Below are 27,217 nucleotides of genomic sequence, written 5' to 3' on the forward strand. Positions count from 1 at the left end.
GCGATCCAGAGCAGGAGGTCTGAGCTGAGCACCTCTGAATGAAAGGAGGTCCTGGTGCGTCTAGGAGCGCTCACTCCAGTCACCTCCTCTAGGCTTACGTTTTGCGTGTGAGTCAGTCCTGGATCACCTGGCTCTGTCCTTCTACTTCGTTTTCCAGTTAAGGTAAGGCCTTGGCTTTTTGTCCCTTGCTGCTCCCGGTGGCTCCTTCCCAGAAGCGTTTCCATGTTCGCATCTGTCCCAGAAGCGTTTCCATGTTCGCATCTGTCCCAAAGGCTTCTGCCAGGGGCATGATGTGCCCGGAGAGTTTATAATGCTTGTAGCTGCAGGACGCTCACTCCCCCCAGAGTCCGCTCTAGGCGGGTAGATTAGCAGCTCACAAGGCAGGGCACCTGGTGCTATTGGGGGCCGCCTGCCCAACTGGGGACAGCAGCAGATGGGAACCGCAGACCCCGGGTAAGGAACCATGCTTGCCCTCCCATTAAAGATATAGTTGCTGGGTCTGAAGCATCTGTTCAGTGACTGGCGGCTCTGTCCCTTAAAGATGGTCCTGCCAGCTGTCCTGGACGCATTTCCCAATGTGCTTGGTTTGGGAGAGGGGTCCAAGCTTTGGCAGGGAAGCTTGAACCCATTGTGCTTTCCCTTTCCAGATCTTTTCTGCGCTCTAGTTGGAGGGGGAGTAGAAATTTGGAAAGGGCAGGCACAGGAAGATTCAGTCCCACATGCTCAAATCCTTTTATAAGCTTCTGACTTCCCACAAGTAGATGCTGGGCGATGGGAGGTTGTACTTTCCCGCCCCCTCCCCGCATTGCTCCTGCCCACTCATGCTCTGGACAGCTTGGGCCAGTGTTTTGCTTGTCTTTTGGCCTCTGCAGGTCTGCACAACGAGCTGTCATGGTGGAGTTCTTGTCTCCTTGGCCCTTTGTCATGATTTATTTGCCCCTTCAGCGCTCTACTACACATTGGGTTCTCCTGCCCGGCTGGATGGAAGGGAACATTTGCAGGATTGACTTATGCCCAGGAGGAACAGCACATAGAAATGACTGCTGTTTCTTTTAAAGTTTGGTCTTAGTCCAAATGAAGAAATTCTAGTGGAGGAATTTCCAATTTTTACATGCCCAGGAGTTGCTTGGTTTCTAAATCCAGTAATTCTCATTCTGGATTTTTTCCATGTGTATCAGCAGGTGTTGAGATTCCCAGCCACCTATCTGAGCTCTAAGATACAATTCAGAAAGTTGGACTTTCTATTTCTTTGAAACAATCCTGGGTGGTGGTGGTGGTGTTCTCTCTCTCTCTCTCTCTCTCTCTCTCTCTCTCTCTCTCTCTCTCTCTCTCTCTTGATTTCCTTCCTCACTGTAGATTCAAGGTCTTTTCTCATCTCTTGGGGTTTAAAGCAGTTTTAACTGTGCCTCTGGATAAGGACTTAATTGAAGCAGGTCAATTCTTGGATTTTAAAGTGTTCAGCCATGATGGTCTCTGGTAATACATGATGCTTTCCTTCTTAGATGCCAGAGGAAGAAGTGGAGATCTTGTCCTTTCAGATAGAATTGCTCAGCTCCTGCCCCTCATCATCAATACATCCTAGGCAGACAAGGACATTTTTGTGGGAGTTGATCTCTAATGTTTTAGATGTGAATATTCTGTTGTATTCTTAAAACTTTATAAAAGCTGAAAAGGGACATGTAGTGTGAAGTGTAGTAGAGGTGATTGAGAGGAATAATCTATCAGGTGATCCCAAAATTTTGCCACAAGTTTGAAAGGCAGGGGACTTTTTGAAAAACAAAATGATGTGGTTTTTTTATATGTATTTACAAGCCTTGAATAAGTGTCTTTATGAGGGCCTGAGAGACTCTTACAAGTGGGCAAATAGGAATGATTTGAAAATTGACATCCCTGCCGGGCGGTGGTGACACTTGCCTTTAATTCCAGCCCTTGGGTGGCAGAGCCAGGCGGATCTGTGTGAATTTGAGGCCAGCCTGGGCTACAGAGTGAGTTCCAGGAAAGGCGCAAAGCTACACAGAGAAACCCTGTCTTGAAAAACAAAAAACCAACCAAACAAAAACAAAAAGAAAGAAAGAAAGAAAGAAAGAAAGAAAGAAAGAAAGAAAGAAAGAAAGAAAGAAAGAAAACTGACATCCCCAACCTCAGTAGTACTGCTGACATTCTAGACACAGGCATTTGCTTGATCAAGGTTGGCCCCTTAGGTGACTTTGGAACCATCGTTAAGTTTGGCACAAAAATGTTCATGGAGGCCAGCATTTTTGTGGCCTTTTATCCACACTGTTCTCAATTTGTTACTGCTTTTGGCATGATAATTTCTGAAAACATGTTTGACTGGTGTATGCAATGGATCTTTAGAGTATGATGTGGAGGTCTGAGGAGAACTTTGACCACCAGGTTCTGTGGACTGAACCTTGATTGTTATACTCCAGAAGCAAGTGATTTTGCTTGTGCAGAACCATGTTGCTGGCTCTCTTTGAATGTTTGAAACCCCTTTGGCAGGCTGTTGGATGCGTATCCATGTCTGTACACTTGGATGATGGTTTCTATTCTGTCTATCTGGTGGCACAGAATATGTTTGTGGTCACAAGGCACAGTGATGGTGAGCAGCATGCCTGGGAGTCTGTTACTGGTGAATCCTTCAAGTTGTGCTGACCATGTGAGTTGGCTACCTACATTGTGGGGATTGGGGGATTTGTCTGGGTTAAGTAAGTCAGAAGTCTTGAGCATTGTGTTTTAAAGCAGTCTAACTTTGTTGAGTATTTTAGCTGTAGTTTTAATTCCATATCTTCTTATTATAGTATGGTTCATCTCTCTATAGGTGAGCCCATTGGACAGAATACTAAAGTGAGCCTTCTCCTAAAAGAAGACCTGAGAGAATGCAGAGAGGAGAGGAGGGTCAAGGAAGCTGTGAAGAAACACTCACCTTTCATTAAGTTCTCCCACCACCCTCTATGTGAGTATGGGCTTGGCAGTGTTTGAGTGGCTTGTTGTGTTGGCTCCTGGCCTCTGGCTTAGCTGGGTGCTGAGTTCTCCTCAACTCATTAAATTTGGTGATTTACTTAGAGAAGGAACAAGAGAAGGAGATCAGAGAAAATGAGGCAGAGAAAGAGAAAGATGAGGAAGCAGGAGGAAGGTAAGAATCTGGAGTACAAGCATAAGAGTACAGATGTGGGAGCAGATGAGGATGACGACAGCGGCAGTGGTAAGAAAGGGAATCCAAAGAGACTAAGAAGAAATACGTGCGTGGATCAGGAGGAGCTGACTAAGGCTGAGACCAATTGGACTGGAAAGGCTACTGACATCACAGGGGAGGAATATGGCAAATGCTGCAACAGTCTCCCCAATGATTGGCAAATCCATGTGGCAGTCCAAGTGTGTGTTGTGTAAACTAGAAGGGTGTACAGAATGTGCCCTCCCACTGTTTCATAGCTGAGAACTGAAAGCCACGGAACCGCATGACGTGATCCACTGGGGACTCCTGAGAGTGGCCTGTGCTTGGCAGTGGTTTCACTTTCCCTTCTGGTGGGAACCACCCCCCCTCACCCACTCTGGTGGTGGTCATGACAGCCTGGCTTCTGATTGGAGGGACACTTCTTGCTAAGAGCATTTAGGTTGACTTGGTATTGGGGCTGTTTTCTCTGGAGCAGCCCATAGTTTCTAGTCTGTTCCTAGGGTTTCAGGAGTATGCCATTATTCCTGTGTCAGTTGTTTGATATTGGGGACTTGAGGCAATGTTGTCCTAAATTGCCTTGCTGGGTTCTCTTTCAGCACTTCTCTGTAGGAAGTCACTTGGGATTCAGGGCATTGCTCTTCATTCCTTGGCAAGCTCCCCTTGACCTTTCTAAAAACAAGAAGAAGAACATCAGACTGTGTGTCTGTCTTGTGTTCATCATGGGCAGCTGTGTTAAGGTGACACTTGAGTACCTCAATATCTCCTGGGTGTAATGTATGTATTAAAGGCAAAGTCTTTGTTATCAGGCCTTCAGCATACAGCTGAGACTGTCTTTAACCCAGATAACAATAGTCCTTGGTTCTTAAGACCTTCACTATTGTGTATCTTAAATCTGGTAACCGCACCAGGTCTGATCCAACTTTTTCCTGCATTTTCTGCTCTGTTTCATTGTAGACTTTATCTGTAGCATGGTTGATTTCAAGGACATCTCTGACAACTTGAGAATTGCTCCAGCAGAGCAAGATCCTGAAAATCATCACCAAAATCATTGTGAAGAAGAGCCTTGTGCTACCTTCTGAATTGGCAGAAGACAAAGAGAAGTAAAAGAAGTTCAGTGAAGTGATCCCCAAGAATTTAAGGTAAGATGGACCAGTGCTTTCTCCCATGACCACGTCGTGTGTAGGGTGTTGTTTTCCAATCACAATTGGACTTGTTCTTTCCCTGCCCTTAACGCTTGAAATCGATAAAGATTCCGCAGGCTGCATGCGCCTGTGTTCCCTCCACTGCCCGCCCCAGCAGCAGCCAGCAGAAGTGCTGTTCTTCCTGACCTCTCTTTGCAGTCCCTCAACGCCCTTGGAGGCCCCCTAGCCACACTGTGAGGCCCAGTAGCAGGCCAGGGTCCTGTGGGGAACCCCGGAAGTGACACCTTCCCTATGTGCCAGCCTGCTATGCCACAGCCATCAGCCCTCACCATCTCAGACACCCTGATGACCATTGCCACTTAGTGGACCAAAGTTGTGAGTATCTGAGGCCCCCTAGCACCTCCTAATTAGTTTTTTAGTCTTGCTTTTGTCCCAAATTTCCTCACTCTGCTCACCCTCACCATGTTTCCTTTTCTCATTTTTGGAATGAGAATGTGTATTTTGTACCATTGTATGTTGGAAGTATGTGTTCTGCTATTTAATTTTGATATTACAGGGTTTTACACTTTTGAGACTGCTATAAGTCTCAATAGACACTAGATTTTTGGATATTTGAGCCAGTGTTGCATGTTGTAGACCATGGAGACTTTTGAAGTTGGACTAAATGCATTTTTGTATTATGATCTGACTACAAGCCTATTGGGGTAGGGAGTAGAATGTGGTGGTTTGAGTAAGTATGGCTCCCATAGGCTCATATATTTGAATGCATAGTCATTGGGGAGTAACACAGCTTAGATAGATTAGGAGGTGTGGCCTTTTGGAGAAAGCATGTCACTGGGGGTGGGCTCAAAAGTTTCGGAAGCTAAGCCAGGCATAGTGGCTCTCTCTCTTCCTGCTCCCCAAAGATGTGGATGTAAAACTCTCAGCTATATCTCCTGCACCATATCTACCTGTGTTCTACAGTGTGAAAAGAGACTAAACCTCTGAAACTGTAAGCAAGTCCCTATTCAGTGCTTTTTTTTATAAGAGTTGCTGTGATCATAGTGTCTCTTCACAGCAATAAAACACTGATTAAAACATCAGCCCCATGTAGGCGGCCAGTAGTGAGCCTGGGGATTGGTTTTCTGCTTCTAGTCTTCCCAGGTCAAGGATTCATTGAGAGAGGAGGAGACATGTGTGGAGTCAGCCCATTTTCCCTTGCATCATCCTTCTCTCCTTTTCCTTGGTCTATAGAGGATGGGTCCAGGGCTGTGGGCAGCTGCTGTGTGAGGGTCCAGAGACTGGGGCCACAGTAGGCTTGGATAGGAAGCACAGGGAGAAGATTAACTCTATGCATGTGTTGCACTGGCTGTTGATTGTCTCCTATGGCCCCCTATTGCCTCGGTCATGCCAGTGACCCCAGCCCAGGTCTCAGGGCCCAATAGGATCATACTCTCATGTATGCCATGTGCCTTTCCAGTTTGGGGGTCTGCCTTGCAGAAGTAGCACCCCATTCTGAGTGCCTTTACTAACCAGCTGTGCTGACATGGGAAGCAGACATGAAGCTTGAGAGGTCTGGGGCATCAGGTAGGTTTGAGCAGCTGAATGGTTCCCAGTCCTATGTTCCCACTTGTCCCACCTGGGGTCCAAAGAAGTTGATACCATTCACTGTCCTGACTGCTGTCTACATAGGCTGAGATTTATCTTTCTTTATAACTGTTGCTGCTGTTTAAGCAATGTCTGTCCCAATCAGCAACTGCAACTCTGCTACCAAAATGGGTCACCTCAAGGGCTGCAGCCTGAGGGGATTCTGTTCCCTCAGGCACTGACTCTTTAGGACTTTGAAAGGAACTTATCTAAATCTCTGTCCCCCTAAAGAATTCAATATTCAAAGGTGGAGGTGGAATTCTACAGATCTGAGAGACTGAATAGCAAGGAGCCCACCTCCTCTCCTTGACTGCATCTCCCCAAAAGCCAGGACTCCTTCTACCAGCCCCCACTTAAAAGCCCTTCTCCACCTGACTCTTCCCTACTGCTTCCTGTCAGCTAGTTGCTGACTCAGCCTCATGACTGCAGGCTAATTTTATTTAATCAAACCAATGGAACACTTCTTTGTGTGGTTAGGCAAATGTTCCAGAGCTTAAACACAAGTAATCCACCTTAAAATAATATACTATAACAGGGAGTCTCTAGTTACAGGTCTTGACTCATTCCTATTGTTTGGCCCATTCAGTTACTCAGTCTTCTCCTTCCATTTTATTTCCTTCAGTAATTTATTGCATCCATTCATCCCTTCTTTTTGTTCTGTGCATTCATTCAACCAATTGTTTAAAAAGTGTATTTATTGGGTTTCTGCACAAGGTGGTGTAGTAATGTAGGTTATTTGGGAGATTCCTGTAGAGTAGTGTGAGGTGTCTTCAAGTGAATGCCAAGGTTCTGAGACTTTTCCCTGTTTCTAGAGAAGAGGTAAAGGGCAAGCAGGCAGTGGTGACTTGGGAGTCAGGTTCACCATAGTAGGGAATGGAAGGGACATGGGCAACAGTTCAGCCCAACTCCTGCCAATTCTGCAACTGGACTCCTGACTTCTTCCTAGGCTTGGGCATAGAATGTTATATGATATCTAATGATACCTGTGAGCCACACCAAGGACTTTTTAAAAACTAGTGCCTGGTAGGTGTTGCTTTAGAGCAGTTGCCTCAGGCATCAGTCACATGCCACCAGCCCCAGTAGCCTAGGGCAGGCTCTGCTCTTTCCTCCTAGGAGGCCTCATCCTGGCTGGGTCTAGCTGTGAGCCTCTAGTGTCTTACTCTCTTGGTCCTAGAATCTTCTTCCTAAGTTCTAGTTCTAATTGATTTTGCTGCTGTTTTGTGCTTGAAGTTGGCCTCATGGTATAGAGCCCTAGCCATGACCCTACCATATGTAGATCCCCCCACATCCATGCCTACCATAGTTACAGCTGACATAACAAGAGCCATTTGCATCCTTCCATGTTTACAGAAACACCCATAGCCTTGGTCTGATTTCTCTTAGTTTCTATTTTTGGTTTTGTCTTTTGTTTTGAGAGAGTCTCCCTTTGTAGCTCTGACCAAAATGAAGACATCTAAAGACATATACCCTGATATACTTTTTAAGGCATATGTGGAAAATAATTATGTCATAAGCTCAGAGTTGACCATTTTCATTTCATTTCCTCTTCATTGTTTTCATATATATAATATTTTATATATACATTACATATACATGTGTATACACACACACACACACACACACACACACACACACATATATATATATATATATACACACACACACACAATTTTTATGATATGGAGATTAAATCTCAGGGATTGCAGATAGCAACCAAGCACTCTATCATTAAGCTCAACCCCCAACCCGCTTCTTATTTTTCATTTTGAGACAGAGTCTAACTAAGTTGTCCAGGCTGGTCTTGAACTCACTCTGTAGCCTAGGCAGGCCTTGAACTTCTGTGTTAGTCTCCCCAGTAGCTCGGATTACAAGGCTAATCTAACAGTCCTGGCTATAAAGATATTTTTGGTAAAAACATATTTAGGCACAGCTGGGTATGGTAGCACAGGCCCTTAATCCTAGCTACTAGAAGGCCAAGGGAGGAGGGAAACCAGAACAGGAGCCACACTGTTGGTAAGTCTCCATATTTTACAAGAATATATTTCTGTTTCCCAAACCTAATGTACCCAGTAAAACCACACTGAACTTGTGACCTCATGATGTATGACTGCTCTTTGCCTTGCAAAATGTTTTCAAGATACCTTGATCTATACCCCATATTGTATGACTTCCTTCCACATGATTATAATAATTTTAATCCTATATTTTGTTGTATGTTTTCTAGCAGCCAATTATCTTGTCCCTGTAAACATACTTACAACTGTTTTCCATTACCATAATCTTTCCCAATAAAAGGGACCCCCAAAAGCCGGAAAGGGTCTGCTCTCTCAAATCCCAACTTAGGTTAATATTGTTTGGTTGAGGAGGCCAGTCCCCATGTTCCTCTAAAATAAAGCTTGCATTAATTGGACAGTAATGGAGTTGATATTTCTCCTCATATATCAGGTTTAACATTGGAAGATTGAGAATTTAAGGTCTGCCTGGGCAACTTATTTCAGTCTTTTCCCAGGACCTGCCTTGAGAAAATCCCTCCAGGGTCCTGGGGAAGAACACTATGTCCAGTGTGGGGTTATCTGAGCAAAAAGAATCTATGTACACCATGCTCATTCATCCATTTACTTTATTTCTCTAAGACAAAATTCTATCTATGCAGCTTCAACTTTGTCCTCACATTCAGCTCCTCTGTGTACCTACTTTTCCTGTCCTCTCATAGTCCTAAGCTCCTATGCTTTTGATCTCATCTTTTTCCTCTGTTCCTTCGTCCTCCATCTTTCCTTCCTTGCTCCTTACTAATTGGCCTGAGCTACTCTGCCTTACCATCTACCGAAACTCTTAATTCACTAACTGTAAGCCAGATTAATGAACTGTATCAAAATTAAGGTTCAACTGAATTTTTTCCTTAAGAAACGACATAACTACAAAAGACATCCAAAAACTAAGAGTAAAGATTATCAAATGTGTAGGACTTTTTGTCTCATAACATCTAAAAGTTTATTTCTGAAAATCTTAATATGTGATCATTATATGGTGCCAGCAACTCAGCAGGGAATTTATAAGTATTTTACAAAAGAATAGAGTGCAAGCATGACTGTATGAAGTCTTAGATTATAGTAGAGGTTATTGTCTGTGCACTGGATGACAGAGAGCTTCAGTCATGAAGTCTTCACACTTTATCTCAAAATCCTTAAGTTTTATCTATAAGTGTATTAATGAAAACCTGTTTATATTATGACCCTTCATGTCTGTAAGGCAGAAGTGACTTTAGTCTCAAACAACTTAGGCAGAGATAAACTGCTGAAGAAAAATTGGAAGGATATTCAAGGCATAGAACAAGAGTGGACAATCTGAAGAGAAGTCTGATCATGCAGGAACTGGGAAATATTATACTGGGTGAGATAGCCCATGCAACAAAAGTCAATTCCCCATGTCCTCTTTAATATGTACAGCCTAGATTCTGACTTTTTCATTTAGGTTGCAATTCTTGATTCATGTTTTTAATTAGCAGTTTCTTTAAAGATCTGGAAGCTAGAATGGACATAGGAGAGGTGCTATAGATCAAGGTCTTAACACAAACTTTGGATATTAGAACATATGAAAGTAGAGGGGGGGCTACAGGGAGGATGAATTTAAAGTGCTCTGAGTTTGTGCAGATGGAGGAATAGTGTGTGTATTGTGTAACTCGACCCCTGGGGAGACGTACAAAATATCTGCTGACTCATGAATGTAGACAGAATTTTTCCTATGTCGCACAGCTGCTCAGTCCAAAATAAACATTCAGAGGCTTAATATTAATTACAAACTATTTGGTCTATGGCTCAGGCTTACTGCTAACTAGCTCTTTTATCTTAAATTAACCCATTTCTATTAACCTATGTATCTCCTCGGGTCTCATGGCTTTACCTGTTTTCCAGTACATCTTGCTCCCCCAGCAGCCCTCAGTGTCTCCCCTGACTCTGCCTTCCTTCTGTCTGACTGAATCTGTGCTTGGATTTCCTGCCTGACTATACCCTGTCTTGCCATAGGCCAGAGCAGCTTCTTCATTAACCAATGGTAGCAGCACATATTCACAGCATACAGAAAGACCACCCCACAACCCTTCCCCTTTTTCTGTCTAATCAAAAAGGAAGATTTTCATTTTAACATAGTAAAATTACATATAATGAAACAGTTATCAAATAAGAATTGAAGTGACAATATCTAGTCTATTTGTATTTGGCAAAATTAAAGAAAATACTCTATCATCTGTTCTATTTTTGTGAGTCTAGAGTTTTTATATCTAATTTATCTTTTATCATAACTAAGGAAAACTATAACTATCTAGTCTTCAACTCCATCAAAGACCTCAGAAGGATATAATATTACCTAAGTAACTTCCAAAATCCTAGAAATGACAGAGACATTTGGCTGCCTGGACAGTCACCCGAAGTTCCTCTGTAACTTTGGGTGTCTTTCTTTTCCTACAGGTCTATAGTCTCTCGCATAGTCATCTCTTCACTTTTTGGTGAAGCAGGAAATTTGAAGGACTGTTTTTACCTATTTTGGCAAAGTTCATCAGTTGTTTTTCTCTGTGTCCTGCAGGATGTCTGGCAGTTTCCTTTGCAAAGCAGGAACCTGAAGGATCATCCCACCTTGTTTTGGCAAAGTTCAGTGGTCACTTTTCTATGGGTCCTGCATGTCTAGTTTATATAACATACTGTCAAGCAGTTCAGGCAAGACCAGTTTCTTGCCCAAATGGCTAACATTTTCTATATTGTAAGCAAAATCCATAAGGAGTTTCTTTGATGCCCATCATCCTCTTTAAAGCAATTGGTGCTTCCAGGAGCAGATGTGTCTCACTGTCCAGAAAAGTCTAAGTTCTTAAAACATTTAAAATTCCATATTCTGTAGGTTTTTGAAGTGTTTGAAGACTATCTATCCAATTAAAATATCTTCTGTATATCTAGGAAATTTAACTAACATGACTATAAGTTTGATTATCATAGATGACTAATTATTAATCTGTATTTCTTAATTATACATTACAATTTTAAATGAGTTGCATAAACATAATACCTTAAGAGTAGAAATATACATATAGTATAACAAAATTGACTTTAAATTTGTATCAATAAACGAAAATCCATATCAATGTAAAGTATTTTGAGTTTAACACTTATTTTTTGGATCAAAGTAGACTCAATAATCTATCTTTTTTTATTATTTCTATATCGTATCCCTCTTTTTCTTTAGAAAGAGCTGGTATTTGTAATCAACCCCCTTTAAATAAAAACTAACATTTATAAAAAATATTTGGGGAATTTGGGTGTAGCTTTTAATACTACTTCCTGCTGATTGGGGGTGCTGGCAATCTTATGGGGGTCCTCAGAAAATCAGAATTATGGTTAAATCTTTACTATAGTAGTCTGTGAGGCTGCATCATCTTAGCCAGTTGCCTTGAAGCTGTTCTGGATGTTGGATAATCTGGGCCATAGATCCCATTGGAGACCTCTCAGGGGCTCTTCCTTGATGGAACTAGAAGGAATCCATAGCTTCTAATCTTCTATGGAAACAAAAGCAGAACCTCTTTTCCAAAGCAACATATTCTTAGACCCAAATTTTGAAGTCAAGGTACTTTTAAAATATATGTTTGTTTAACTTAGCCGCCCCATAATCAAACATCCCTCTGTAAAAAAAAAAAAAAAAAAATCCCAAAGACAACACAATAATATATAGTATCCAGGTTATCTGTGTATTTTCCATTTATATATGCCTTATTTTTTTTATTACTTTATTTTTTTAAGGAGTAAAGTCACAGCCCTGACTGCTGGCTCCACCCTGCTGGTGTCAGGAGTAGTAACCAGTGACAAACAAAAGTACAGAAAACCCCAGAGCCCAACATGGAAGAAAAGTGGTTTTATTGGTGTCACTTATATGAACAGAAATGACTCAAAATCATATGTATCACCAATAGACACTATAGACTAGACTGTTGATGGTAGCTGGAATGGTTTAGTATATTACACAGCCTGAAGGCAATTTCATCAATGGAAAATGTCCTTTCCAGGTTAGCCAGTTGATTTGACCCTCTTCCAGGCAGCTTGGTTGGTCATTATATCTTCTTTATAATTCAGCAGTCTGTTTCTTCCAGGGTGCACAGTCTAAGCCTTTTTTATGCAACTCAGTTTGTTTGACAGTGTTTCTCAGCAGTTCTTAAAGTTGTATATGCTTGAGGAGGAAGGAGCCTACCGAATCTGTTCAGTTTCCAGTTATTCCTGAAGCTACTGTGAGTTGTTTCCTTCCTCAGCTTAAAGAGCTTCCCTACACAGTGGAATGTTTCCCCTCACTTTAAAGCAGATTGTTTACCTTCCAGTAAATATCCTCTATATTAATGAGTCTTCCATTACATAGAAAGTTTATAATTGTTTTTTTTCCTGTTTTTTTAATATTTTCTTTTCTGAAAATAGATATTTCTTCATACAATATATTCAGATTATGTAGATGGAATTTTCTGTCCCGCCTTGTCCTGCAGCCATTCAGTCCCAAACAAACACACAGAGGGTTATATTAATTATAAACTGTTTGACCTATTATTCAGGCATATAACTAACTAGCTCTTATGCTTTAATTAACCCATAATTCTTGTCTATGTTTAGCCATGTGGCTTGGTACCTTTTCTCAGTCCAACATTCTCATCTTACTTCCTCTGTGTCTGGCTGGTGACTCTGTCTCTGCCTTTCCTCCTCCCAGTCTTCTCCTAGTCTGGTTACCCTGCCTATGCTTCCTGCCTGGCTGCTGGCAAATCAGTATTTTCTTAAACCAATAGGAATGACAAATCTTTACAGTGTGCAAGAACATTATCCCACAGCAAGAGTATAGTTTCACTTCCAGTTACTCCTGCCAGTTCCTCCCTACCTTCCCTCCCATCCAGATCCAATCCCTTCCTGTTTCTCCTCAGAAAACAAAGACGCATCTAAGATAATAATGAAATAAAATAAATCAAATATAAACAAATTGATATATGATAAACAAACATATAAGGAAAATAGCCTGGGATGAGGTATAAGAAACATATATAGACACAAACACCTAATCATTTTCATACTCAGGGATCCCATAAAAATACAAAGCCAAAACCTATATTAAATATGAATCGGATCTCTGGGTAGAAAAAAAAGCCCAGACCCAACATTATGAAGCAAGGAACCTCTAAAAATTATGCTGATTGATTTTGCCTTTTTTGTTGACCATCTACTGCTGGGCATGTAACCTATCATTAAGAGTCGTTTGTTTCCCTAGTGAGACTCCCTTAGGGGAAACTAGTTTTTCATTTGCATGTAGTTATTTATTACAATTAGCCTCTGGATTAGGGATGGGTACATTTGTCTCTATCTTCTACTTTCAGCTCTAGGACCCTATCAGGTGCAAACCCATGCAAGACCTGTGCATGCTACCATAGTATCTTGAATTCATATATATGCCAGTCTTGCTATACTTAGCCTTGTTTCCTTGATGTTTCTTCCCAATTATCCTGAATATTACACTGTGTCTGCCTTCTCTTCAGTAGGGTTCCATGAGCCCTGGGGTGGCAGGATTTTATGAAGATAGCCCTTTTAAGCATGAGTGTTCCAAGCTCTCTCTCTCTTTGCATATGTTTGGCTGTGGTTTACTGTATTTTTCTAATCTGCTGTGGTTAGAAGTTTCTCAAAAGATGGCCAAGCAAAGCACTGATCTAGAATATAGCAGAATGTCATTAGGAGTCATTTATTGCTATATTTCTTCAGTACAATAATAATATTTGGTTTTCTCCTAGGTCCATGATATGTTCTCAGGATCATGATCACCTAAACAGCACTCATTTCATGGAGTAGGACTTAAATCAGATATTGGTTGGTTCCTCCCAGAAGCTTTGTTATCTTGAAGAAAGGACACCACTGTAGATGGAAGAGTTTGTAGCTGGGATGCTGTTTGCCTTTCTCCTTTTGTAGTGCACAGAGGACCTTCCAGTACAAAGAACACTAGTCAGTAGGAATTGTCTCTCTCCACCTTTTAATTAATGTATATAAGGTTTTGTCAATCTTATTGATTTTCTCAATCAACTTAAAGTTTCATTGACTGTTTGTTTCTATTCTACTAATCTCATCCCTGAGTTTGATTATTTCTTGTTGTCTACTCTTTTAGGTGTTATTTCTCCTCTTTATTTTGGTTTTTTTTTCAAGTGTGTTGTTAAGTTACTACTATGAGATCTCTCCAATTTTTTATGTAGGCATTTAGTGCTATGAATTTGCCTCATTAAATCGCCTTCATTGTATGCTATATGTTTAGATATGTTGTGTATTCATTTTCACTCAATTCTAGAAAGCCTTCAATTTCTTTCTTTATTTCTTGCTTGATTCATTTATCATTAAGTAGTTAGTTGTTCAGTTTCCATGAGTTTATAAGCTTTCTTTTGTTTCTGTTTTTGATATCCAGCTTTAATCCATAGCACTCAGATAGGATGTAGGGGATTATTTCAGTTTTCTTGTTATTTGTCTAGACTTGTTTTATATATGCACATATGGTCATTTTTGTGTGTGTTTGGGTAAAATATTCTGTAAATATCTGTTAGTTCCATTTGGTTTATGATATGAGTTAGCACTAATATTTCTTTCTAGCTCTTGTCAGGATGAGCTGTCTATTTGTGAGAATGGGGTATTGAAGTCTCACACCTTCAGTATGTGAGGATCAATATGTGATTTAAACCATAGTAGTTTTTCTTTTATTAGCTTGGGTACAAGTGTTTGGTGTATAGCAGTTAAGACGTTAAGTGTCCTCTTGGTAGAATTTTTCCTTTGATGAGTGTGTATTATCTTTATATATCTCTTCTTATTGATTTTGGTTTAAAGTCTGTTTTGTGTGATATTAACATGTTTACACCAGTTTACTTCTTAATATCCCTTTCAAATCTTTTTCCTGAGATGATGTCTATTCTGAGGTTAAGGTGTGTTTCTTGGATGCAACAAGAATGGATCCAGTTTTTGTGTCCATTCTGTCATTCTGTGTATTTTTATTGCAGAATTAAGATCATTGATGTTGAGAGGTATCTTTTTCTCCTTCTATTGTAATGTAAAGTTTTGTTGGATATAATAATCTGGACTGGCATCTTTGGTCTCTTCGAGTCAATAGATTATCTGTTCAACCCCTTCTGGTTTTTAAAATGTCCATTCAGAAGTCAAGTATTCCTCTAACAGGTCCACTATGGCATGTTACCTAGGCTGAAATGCACTCCCTTTGCAATAGTCTCTTTCAGTACTCTCCCTTTCCATCCCACCACTGTTGTTCAAATCTTAAATGGTCTTATAACAAAAAACCCAGTACCAGATAGTGGGATTAAAAGATGAAAGATCAGAGAAGCAGAACAAGCTACAGCCACCTATTACCTCACCAACTCTAAGAGTTCTCTGACTGAAATCCTCTGAGGCTTCACGCAAAAGGGTCTCAGCTGAACTGCTTTAGTTCCTGTTTCCTCACACCTTACATACCTTTTTCAGACCTGCTGTCACTTCCTGGGATTAAAGGTGTGTGTGCTTTCCAATACTGGGATTAAAGATGTGTGCCACCACTGCCTGGCTCTGTTTCCAATGTGGCCTTGAACTCTCAGAGATCCAGACAGATCTCTGCCTCCCAAGTGATAGGATTAAGGGTGTGTGCCAGCACTGTCTGGCCTCTATGTCTAATCTGGTGGCAGGCTCTATCCTCTGATCCTCAGGCAAGCTTTATTAAGGTACACAATATATCACCCCCAATTTCATTGCTCGTGTTCTCATTCCCACCTGCCCTCAGGATACTCATAAAATCTCTTCTATTTCCCCTTTCTAGCATAATCAAGTGACCCCTCATGAACCCTCCTAGTTACCTAGAGCTGTGGGATGTCTTTCTGTACACTGTGAATATGTGTTGCACTGATTGGTTGATAAATAAAGCTGCATTGGCCGATGGCAGGGCAGGATGGAGCCAGGCAGGAAAATACAAGGGAGATAATGAAAGAAGAAAGGCAGAGGCAGGGGAGATGCAATTCCGCCATCCAGGGAGCAGCATGTAATGGCACACAGGTAAAGCCACAGAACATGTGGCAATATATGGATTAAAAGAAATGGGCTGAGTTTAGTTATAAGAGCTAGCTAGCAAGAAAATTGAGTCATAGACCATGGACATGCAATTCCTAATTGATATAAGCCTCTGTGTGTTTACTTGGGTCTGAGTGGCTGGACAACTGGGCAGGACATAGGAAAATTTCCAGCTACATTTGGCACTCACTGTTGGGCATTGATCCACAGAGAACTAAGAAAGCTTAAAGATTCTGAACGCACAGAAATGGAACCGTACTAGGCTTCCTAGTCTTACAATCTCATGCCAGCAGCAGAGCAGACTCATCTCCTGACAGCTGCCTGCAAGATGGAGCTGCCCACCAACCAACATGAGCTAAGCAGCATGGTGGATTCCTGCCATGGTACAAAATGGCTTCTCCAAGTGGCACAGCATGGTGTGTGATGGATATAGCTTTTTGCTAATATAGACCAAAAAGAAAAAAAAGAAAAAAGGAAAAGTTTCTGGGTTACATGCTCCTTGATAGAGGCATAGACCCACTACCTCCCAGAGTCAGCTGAGAGCATGGCTCCCAGAATTGGCCATGAATTACCTCCGCCATGTTGGGAAGCTGAGGTGGGTGGAATTAGCAGCCAAGGCTGCTGCTTCTGTTCTAGCCATGCTGCAGTTTAAAGAAATGATCAGAAAATGATTACAGAAACAAAGTAAGAACAGATTCAGATGAAATAAAACTCTGAATAGTTTACATTGTGTGTAAAAATGTATGTAGGCTTGGAAGAGACAGGAAAAGGAGTATATGCAGTTATAAAAAATAGTTTTAAAACACAAAGTCTTTAAAGAGACAATAAGAATAATATAAAAGTTAATCCATGTAAAGGTGGAAGTCACACAGAGAGTCTGGATTATAATGTCTTTGGGATTTTTAACTGGAGAGAGACATTGAATTGTAAAGGATGCCAAGTAAAACATATATATATGGTGGCTTGACTTCAAAATTTGGATCTAAAGATACGTTGCTTTGGAATGAAGGCTCTAATTTTGTTTCCACAGGAAGCAAGAGGCTATCGATTTGTTCCAGATTAAGATGGATCAGATTTGATCAAGCCAGACCTCCTGAACCATAACAGATGGTACCTATCAACTAAGGTTACAACCGGTCTTCCCAGGATTTGAACATAATCTCTGCTGTGGGATGTTCTGTATGCTGTGAATGTGTTGCTCTGATTGGTTAATAAATAAAGTGTTGATTGGCCAGTAGCCAGGCAGGAAGTATAGGTGGGACAAAGAGAGGAGGATTCTGGGAAGTGGAAGGCTGTAGCTGGAGAGCTTCTCTCCAGGTCCTACCAAGCCCTGGCAGTCCAACAGCCCACTTATAAAATAAACACACAGACGCTTATATTATTTACAATCTGTATGGGGTGGCAGGCTTCTTGCTAACTGTTCTTATATCTTAAATTAATCCATTTCCATAAATCTATACCTTGCCACATGGCTCGTGGCTTACCAGCATCTTCACATGCTGCTTGTCATGGTGGCAGCTGGCAGTGTCTCTCCCACTCAGCCTTCCACTTCCCAGAATTCTCCTCTCTCCTTGTCCTCCCTATACTTCCTGCCTGGCCACTGATCAATCAATGTTTTATTTATACAGAACGATATCCACCGCACTTTCTCTTTTCTTTTTTTTCAAAAAGGAAGGTTTTAACCTTAACATAGTAAAATTATATATTATTTGGGAATTTGAGCGTAGCTTCTCTTACTAGTTCCTGCTGGAGGGGGGCGCTGTATCTTATGGGGACACAAAGAAAATTTTAGGATTATGGAGTAGTCCATGAGGTTGTATCGTCTGAGCCAGTTGTCTTCAAACCGTTTTGGATGTTGGATCATCTGGGCCATGGTATCATCGGAGACCTTTCAGGGGGTCTTGGCTGGTCAAACCTGATCTATCTTAATCTGGAATAAATCCATAGCCTCTGGCTTTCTGTGGAAACAGAAGCAGAGCCTCCTTTCCAAAGCAACGTATCCTTACATCCAAATTTTGAAGTCAAGGTACCTTAAAATATTTTGGCATAACTCAACAGCTTTTGCAATCAAATGTTTTTCTTCAGTTACAAATATCAAAGAGAACATAATCCAGATTCTCTGTGTGGTAGCCATCTTTACGTGGCTTATTTTTTATATTACCTTGAACCTATTGCTTTAAACTGAAGCATTCTAAGACTGAAACGGTGCTGTGGCTGCTGGCTCTGCCCACTTCAGCTTCCCACTTCAGCTTCCCAACATGGCGGTGGTACGTTTTCCGCCAGCTCTGGGAGCCATCGTGGGTCTGTGCTTTTATCAAAGCAGCATGTAGCCCAGAAACCTCTTTTTTTGTTTTGTACTAGCAAAGGCTAAATCCACCACACAGCTTAATGTGCCACTTGCAGAGGCCCAGCTTAATGTGCCATTTGCAGAGGCCTCATTCCCGCCATACTGCAGGTCAAGCACGCATGCCAGGAACCCACCATAGTAGATAGTAGGTCAAACACACAGGCTGCCACTAACTTGAGAGAGACAACTAGGAACTGTTTTTAGCTCCGTTTTAGAATCTTTTTTCTCAGGTTTTAGGTGGAAACTCTTGCCAACACGTTGGGCGCCATTTGTAGCTGGAGAGCTTCTCTCCAGGTCCTACCAAGCCACGGCAGTCCGACAGCCCACTTATAAAGTAAACACACAGATGCTTATATTATTTACAAACTGTATGGCCGTGGCAGGCTTCTTGCTAACTGTTCTTATATCTTAAATTAATCCATTTCCATAAATCTATAACTTGCCACATGGCTCGTGGCTTACCAGCATCTTCACATCTTGTCATGGTGGCAGCTGGCAGTGTCTCTCCCACTCAGCCTTCTACTTCCCAGAATTCTCCTCTCTCCTTGTCCCGCCTATACTTCCTGCCTGGCCACTGGCCAATCAGTATTTTATTTATACAGAACGATATCCACAGCAGAAGGCTGAGTCAGGAGACACTGCCACCGCTGCCATGACAAGCAGCATGTAAAGAAACCAGTAAGCCATGAGCCACGTGGCAAAGTATAGATTAATAGAAATGGGTTAATTTAAGATATAAGAACTAGATAGCAAGAAGCCTGCCATGGCCATACAGTTTATAAGTAATATAAGTCTCTGTGTGTTTACTTGGCTGCGGGACTGGCGGGTGAGAGAGATTTGTCCTGACTGTGGGCCAGGCAGGACAAGGAAATCTTCAGCTACAAATCTTGAATTTTTTCAGGATCCCCATTAGACTACCAGCACCCACAGTCAGCAGGAAGTAGCCTAGAAAACTATGCCCACATTCCCAAAAACTGGATTATGAATATTTGTCTTTGTTTAGAGATTGTTTACAAATTGGTTATAGTCATAGTCAATATCTTTCTAAAAGAAAAAAGGGGGATAGGATATAGATATGATAGGATGAAAGAATAGATTATTGAATCTACTTTTAAAGAGCAACAACTTGTTTAAAAATGTTTTACATTGCTATGGATTTTAGTTTATTGATATAAATTTAAAGTTAATTTTGCTAGACTATGAATATTTCTACTCTTGTTTAAGGTATTATGTTTGTGCAGCTCATTTAAAATTGTAATGTATCATTAAGAAATATAGATTAATAATTAATCATCTATGATAATCAAACTCATTGTCATGTTAGTTAAGTTTTCTAGGTATACATAGATATATGCTTACTTAAGGAATATATCCTTCTGAAGTCTTTGACACAGTTGAAGACTAGATAGTTATAATTATAGTTTTCCTTAGTTATGATAAAAGATAAATTAAATATGAAACTTTAGACTCACAAATATAGAATAGATGATAGAATATTTTCTTTAGTTTTGCAAAATACAAATAGACTATATATTGTAACTGTAATTCTTGCTTGATAACTGTTTTATTTATTTATTTATTTATTTATTTATTTATTTTGGTTTTCTCAAGACAAGGTTTCTCTGTGTAGTTTTGGTGCCTGTCCTGGATGTCATTCTGTAGACCAGGCTGGCCTCGAAATCACAGAGATCCACCTGACTCTGCCTCCTGAGTGCTGGGATTAAAGGCATGCGCCACCACTGCCCAGCAATAACTGTTCTATTATATATAATTTTACTATGTTAAAGTTAAATCCTTCCTTTTTGATTAGATAGAAAGGGAAGTGCAGTGGGATGACTTTCTGTACACTGTGAATGTGTGTTGCGCTGATTGGTTGATAAATAAAGCTGCATTGGCCTATGGCAGGGCAGGATGGAGCCAGGCAGGAAAATACAAGGGAGATAATGAAAGAAGAAAGGCAGAGGCAGAGGAGATGCAATTCCGCCATCCAGGGAGCAGCATGTAATGGCACACAGGTAAAGCCACAGAACATGTGGCAATATATAGATTAATAGAAATGGACTGAGTTCAGTTATAAGAGCTAGCTAGCAAGAAAATTGAGCCATAGGCCATGGACATGCAATTCCTAATTGATATAAGCCTCTGTGTGTTTACTTGGGTCTGAGCAGCTGCAGAGCCAGGTGGGACACAGGAAAACTTCAGCTACAACCTAGACTCTCTAGGTCTGTGGATTGTGGCATAGTTATCTTTTATTTTATGGCTTATATCCACTTAGGAGTAAGTACAGACCTTGTTTGTCTCTCTTGGTTTGGATTACCTCACTGAGCATGACTTTCTATTTCCATTCTTTTGCCTTCCAATTTCCTGATGTCCTTATTTTTAACTCTTCTGTGTAAATGTACCACAACTTCTTTATCCATTCATTGGTTGAGGGGCATTTATATTGTTTCCAAGTTCTGGCTATTACAAATAAAGCTGCTATAAATATAGTTGAGTAAGTGTCCTTTTGGTATGATTGTGCATCTTTTGGGTATATATCCATGAACAAGACATATATATCTATGTCTTGTGGAAGATTGATTCCAAGTTTTATGAGAAACCACCACACTGACTTCCAATGTTTCTGTACAAGTTTGCACTACTACCATCAATAGAAGAGTGTTCCCCTTTCTCTGCATACTCTCCACCATGAGCTGTTGCTTGAGTTTGTTTTTATCTTAGCCATTTTAACGTGTGTAAGATTAAATCTCAGTCACTTTGATTTGCATTTCCCTGATGGCTAATGATTTTGAACATTTCTTTAAATGTTTCTTAGCCATTTGAAATTCTTCTGTTGAGAATTCTCTGAGATTTGTACTCCATTTTTGGATTATTTCATTTGTAGATATTAAGTTTCTTGAATTCTTTATATATTTTGGAAAAAATCCTCTGTCAGTTGTGGGGTTGGTGAAGATCTTTTCCCTTTCTGTAAGTTGTCATTCTGTCCTATTGATGATGTTCTCTGCTTTACAGAAACTTTTCAATTTCATGAAGTCACATTTATTAATTATTAATCTTAGTGCCCATGGTATTTGTGTTCTCTTTGGAATGTTGTGTCCTGTGCCAATACATTAAAGGCTGTTTCCCACTTTCTCTTCTATGAGGTTCAGTGTATGTGGATTTATGTTGAGGTTTTCCATCCATTTGGACTTGAGTTTTGTGGAGGCTGATAGATCTGGATCTATTTGCATTCTTCTACATGATGACATCCAGTTGGACCAGCACCATTTGTTGAAGATGCTTTTTTCCCCATTGTATAATTTTGGTTTTTTCGTTGAAAATCAGGTGTCCATAGGAGATGGACTTGCATCTAGTTCTTTGATTAGGTTACATTGATCCACCTGTCTGTTTTCATGCCAATGCCATTGGTGTTTTTATTACTATAGTGCTATAGTAGAGCTTGAAATCAGGAATAGTGATACCTCCAGAATTTCTTTCATTGTACAAGATTGTTTTAGCTATTCTGGTTTTTGTTTTGTTTTGTTTTGTTTATTTTTTCCATATCAAGTTGAGTATTGTTCTTTCAAGGTCTGTAAAGAATTGTGCTGGGATTTTAATGAGGATTGAAATGAGTCTGTAGATTGTTTTTGGTAAGATGGACATTTTTACTATGTTAATCCTAACTATTCACGAGCATGAGAGCTCTTTCCATCTTCTGATATCTTCTTCAGTGTCTTTCTTCAAAGACTCAAAGTTCTTGTCCTACAGGTCTTTCACTTGCTTGGTTAGAGTTGCACCAAGATATTTTATATTATTTGAAGCTATTGTAAAGGGTGTTGATTCTCTGATTTCTTTCTCAACCTGTTTATTGTTTGTATATAGGGCTATTGTTGTTTTTTGAATTAATCTTGTATCCGGTCACTTCAATAAAGGTGTTTATCAGATGTAGGAATAGCCAAGTAGAATTTTTGGGTCACTTATGTATACTATCATATCATTATGAATAATGACTTCTTTCTTTCTAATTTGTATCCCCTTTATCTCTTTCAGTTGTATTATTTCAGTAGTTTCAAGAACTATAAATAGGGATGGGGATTGTGGACAACCTTTTCTTGTTCCTGATGTTAGTGGAATTGCTTTGAATTTTTCTTCATTTAATTTTTTGTTGGCAATTGGCTTGCTGTATATTGCTTTTATTATGTTTAGGTATGTCCCTTGTATCCCTGACCTTTCCAAGACCTTTATCATGAAGGGGTATTGAATTTTATCAAAGTCTTTTTCATCATCTAAGGAGAAGATCATGTATTTTATTTTATTTCTGTTTATTTATATAATGAATTACATTGACAGACTTTTCAGATGTTGAATGATCCCTGCATCTCTGGCATGAAGCCCACTTGATCATGATAGATGATCTTTTATGATGTGTTCTTGGATTCCATTTGGGTATATTTTATTGAGTATTTTTGCATGTATGTTCATGAGGGAAATTGGTAATTCTTTAATTCCTTTTCTTTGTTTACTCTTTGTATGGTTTGGGTATCAGTGTGACTGTGGCCTCATAGAAAGAATTTGACAGTATTCCTTCTCTTTCTGTTTTGTGAAGGAATTTGAAAAGTATTGGCATTAGCTCTTCTTTGAAAGTCTGAAAGAATTCCATATTAAAACCATTTGACCCTGGGCTCTTTTTGTTGTTGTTGTTGTTACTGACAGCTTTATTTTCTCAGGGGTTATTGGTCTATTTAAATTGTTTGTCTGATCTTGATTTAACTTTGGTAAGGGGTATATATCAAGAATATTGTTAATTTCTTTTAGATTTTCCAATTTTGCAGACTACAAGTTTTTGAAGTATGACCTAATGAGAGATGTCCTTGCAGTCTGTTATTATGTCTTTCTTTTTATTGTGATTTTGTTGATTTGGATATTCTCACTCTGTCTTTTAGTTAGTTGGGATAAGGATTTATCTATTAACATTGATGTTTTTTTTTTTTCAAAGAACTACTCTGGGTTTCATTGATTCTTTGTATTGTTTCCTTTGTTTCTTTTTTATTTATTTCAGCTCTGAATTTGATTATTTTCTGCCATCTACTCATCTTAGATGTGTGCATTTCTACTTGGTCTAGAGTTTTCATGTTAACTCAAGATAGTATTAGATCTCTGCAAATTCTTCATGAAGGTACTTAGTGCTATGAGCTTTCCTCTTAGCACTGTTTTCATTGTGTCTCAGAAATTTGGGTATGTTGTACATTAATTGTCATTGAATTCAAAGAAGTCTTTAACTTTTTTCTTTATTTCTTCTTTGACCTGGTGGTAACAGAATAGAGAGTTGTTCAGTTTCTATGAGTTTGTACACATTTTGTTGTAGAAATCCATGGTGGTCTGATAAGATACATGGGGTTATTTCAATTTTCTTCTATCTGTTGAGTCTTACTTTGTGGCCAAATATACAGTAAATTTTGGAGACTATCCCATGTGGTGCTGAGAAGAAGGTATATTCTTTTGTGTTATGGTAAAAAATCCCATCAAAATCCCAACACAATTCTTCACACATCTGGAAAGAACAATACTCAACTTCATATGGAAAAACAAAAAACTCAGGATAGCTAAAACAATCCTTGACAATAAAGCCACCTCTGGAGGCATCACCATCCCTGACCTTAAGCTCAACTATAGAGCTATAGTAATAAAAACAGCTTGGTATTGGCATAAAAACAGACATTGTAGACCAATGGAATTGAATTGAAGACCCTGACATTAACCCACACATCTATGAACACCTGATTTTTGACAAAGAAGCCAAAACTGTACAATGGAAAAAATAAAGCATCTTCAACAAATAGTGCTGGCACACATGTCAACATGTAGAAGATTGCAAATAGACCCATATCTATCACCATGCACAAAACTCAAGTCCAAGTGGATCAAAGACCTCAATATAAAACCAGTTACACTGAATCTGATAGAAGAGAAAGTAGAAAGTGGTTTTGGATGCATTAGCACAGGAGACCACTTCCTAAATATAACACCAGTAGCACAGACACTGAGAGCAATGATTAATAAATTGGACCTCCTGAAACTGAGAAGCAAAAGGACACAGTAAATAGGACAAAATGACAGCCTACAGAATAAGAAAGATCTTCACCAACCCCACATTGACAGACAGCTGATCTCCAAAATATATAAAGAACTCAAGAAACTAGACATCAAAATATTGAGACAATCCAATTAAAAAATGGGCTACAGAACTAAACAGAGAATTCTTAATGGAAGAATCTCAAATGGCTGAATGACATTTAAGTAATTGCTCAGCATCCTTAGTCATCAGGTAAATGCAAATCAAAATGACTCTGAGATACCATCTTATACCTGTCAGAATGGCGAAGATCAAAAACACTGAAGACAGCTTATGTTGGAAAGAATGTGGAGCAAGGGGAACACTCCTCTATTTTTGGTGGGAGTGCAAACTTGTACAGCCACTTTGAAAATCAGTATGGCGGTTTCTCAGAAAATTGGGAATTAATCTTCCTCAAGACCCAGCTATACCACTCTTGGGCATATACCCAAGGAATGCTCAATCATACCACAAGTGCACATGCTCAGCTATGTTCATAGCAGCATTATCAATAATAGCCAGAACCTGGAAACAACCTAGATGCCTCTCAACTGAAGAATGGATAAAGAAAATGTGGTATATATATACAATGGAATACTATTCTGCAGAGAAAAGCAATGACATCATGAAATTTGCAGGCAAATGGATGGAACTAGAAAATATCCTGAGTGAGGTAAACCAGACTCAGAAGTACAAACATGGTTTGTACTCACTCATAAGTGGATACTAGATGTAAAGCAAAGGATAACCAGACTACAACTCACAGTTCCAGAGAAGCTAGCTAACAAGGAGGACCCAAAGCAGGACACATCCCCTGGGAAGGGGAAATAGATGAGATCTCCATGAGTAACCTGGGAATGAGGGGTGAACAATAGAGGATAGGGGATGGGGGATGATAACATAAGGGAATGAAGTCATTGAGCTGGAACAGACATGGAGTGGGAGAGCAATGAAAGAGGTAACATGATGGAGAAAGACATCATTGGGATAGAAAGAAACTGGGTGCTAGGGAAGTTCCCAGGAATCCACAAGGATGACCTCAGCTTACACTACTAGCAATGGTGGAGAGGGTGCCTAAACTTGCTTACCTCAGTAACCAGATTGGTGGGTACCCTAACTGTTATAGAGCCCTTCTCAAGTAACTGATGGAAGGAGATACAGAGATCCACAGCCAGGTACCAGGCTGAGCTCCAGGAGTCCAGTTGAAGAAAGAGAAGAGGGATTCTGTGAGCAAGGGGCATCAAGATCATGATGGGGAAACCTACAGAGACAACCAAACCAAACTAGTGGGAACTCATGAAATTTAGATCAGCAGCTATGGAGCCTGCATGGGACTGTACTAGGCCCTCTGTATAGTGAGACATGATCTGCTTGGGAGGCACCCTGGCAGTAGGATGAGAGTCTATCCCTGGTGCATGAGCAGGCCTTTTGGAGCCCACTTCTATGATGGGACATGTCGCACAGCCTTGAGGTGGGGAGGGGGGCTTGGACCTGCCTCTGACCTTACCTTCTTGTAGGAGGGATTAGGGGATGGATTGGGAGGGGAAGGCTGGGGGAGGCAGGAGGAGGGAAGAAGGGGATCTTTGGTATGTAAAATGAATAAAAAATTGTTTTCTTAATAAGAAAATGTTCTGTAGGTATCTGTTAGGTCCATATGAATCATGACATTTGTTAGTTCTATTATTCTCTATTGGGTTTCTGTCTGAATGACCTGTCCATTGGTGACAGCTGCATGTTAAAGTCTTCCAATATTATTGTGTGTGGTTTTATTTGTGATTTAAGCTTTCATAACTTCTCTCTCTCCCTCCCTTCCTCCACCCCCCTCTCTCTCTGTCTCTCTCTCTCAACAAATGTGGGTACCCTTACATTTGGAGCATAGATGTTCATAATTGAGACATCATCTTTGTGGCTTTTCCACTGTTGATATGAAATGCCTTTCTCTATCTTTTTTGATTAATTTTGGTTGGAAGACAAAAAGACACACAGTCTACTTTTTAGATATTAGAATAGCTATACAAGCTTGCTTCTTAGGTTCATTTGACTGGAAAACTTTTTTCCAACCCTTTACTTTGAGGTAATGCCTATCTTTGGTGTTGATGTGTGTTTCTTGTATACACCAAATAATGGATCCTGGTTTTGTATCCATTCCATTAGACTGTGTCTTTTTATTGGTGTATTGATTCCATTGATATTGAGGAATATTAATGACCAATGACAAATGATTGTGAATTTCTGCTATTTAGGTGGTGGTGGTTGTGTGTGTGTGTGTGTGTGTGTGTGTGTGTGTGTGTGTGTGTGTGTGTGTGTGTTTCCCTTCTTTTAGTTTTGCTGCTGTGAGATTATCTATTGCCTCTGTTTTTGTTGCTTTAGTTAACTTCCTCGGGTTGTAGTTTTCTTTCTAATAACTTTTGTAGGGCTTTTAACTTACATTTCCCTCTTGACCTAAGATTGGCATTCACATAGTGGCTTAAAACTGTCTGTAACTCCAGTTCCAATACATCTGATACCTTTCTTTGTGCTCCATGCAAACCAAGAACACATACATTACATACACACAGAACTCACACATAAAATAAATACATGAAAAACAACCACACAAATTAAAAGCTTATGTGTTGGCAAATACTTATTTTCCCAGCTGCTAAGAAGAAGAGGCAGGGAGGTGAATTGATAAACCTTGATAAAAAGATTGTCTGAGAAATATAGTTGGACACCTTTAGAAAAAATTAAAGTAATTCAAGCATGTTGGTGAATGCC

At 40.0% G+C, this 27,217-nt stretch overlaps 1 protein-coding gene and 1 long non-coding RNA gene across 2 annotated transcripts in view; both read left to right on the top strand.

The window, feature by feature from the left end:
• Positions 1-27,217, top strand: part of LOC128116096 (zinc finger protein 420-like) — a 72,108-nt gene that overhangs the window by 31,780 nt on the left and 13,111 nt on the right. The gene's annotated exons all lie outside the window — the stretch shown is intronic.
• On the top strand, positions 230-20,858 carry LOC128115751 (uncharacterized). The gene is made up of 6 exons (XR_008220285.1): positions 230-453; positions 2,500-2,656; positions 2,819-2,953; positions 4,127-4,311; positions 13,730-13,937; positions 17,053-20,858. It is a non-coding gene; the product is annotated as an uncharacterized LOC128115751 (long non-coding RNA).

This window comes from Peromyscus californicus, unplaced genomic scaffold (genome assembly GCF_007827085.1).
Source record: "Peromyscus californicus insignis strain IS unplaced genomic scaffold, ASM782708v3 Scaffold_1__1_contigs__length_55948999, whole genome shotgun sequence".
NCBI lineage: Eukaryota > Metazoa > Chordata > Mammalia > Rodentia > Cricetidae > Peromyscus > Peromyscus californicus.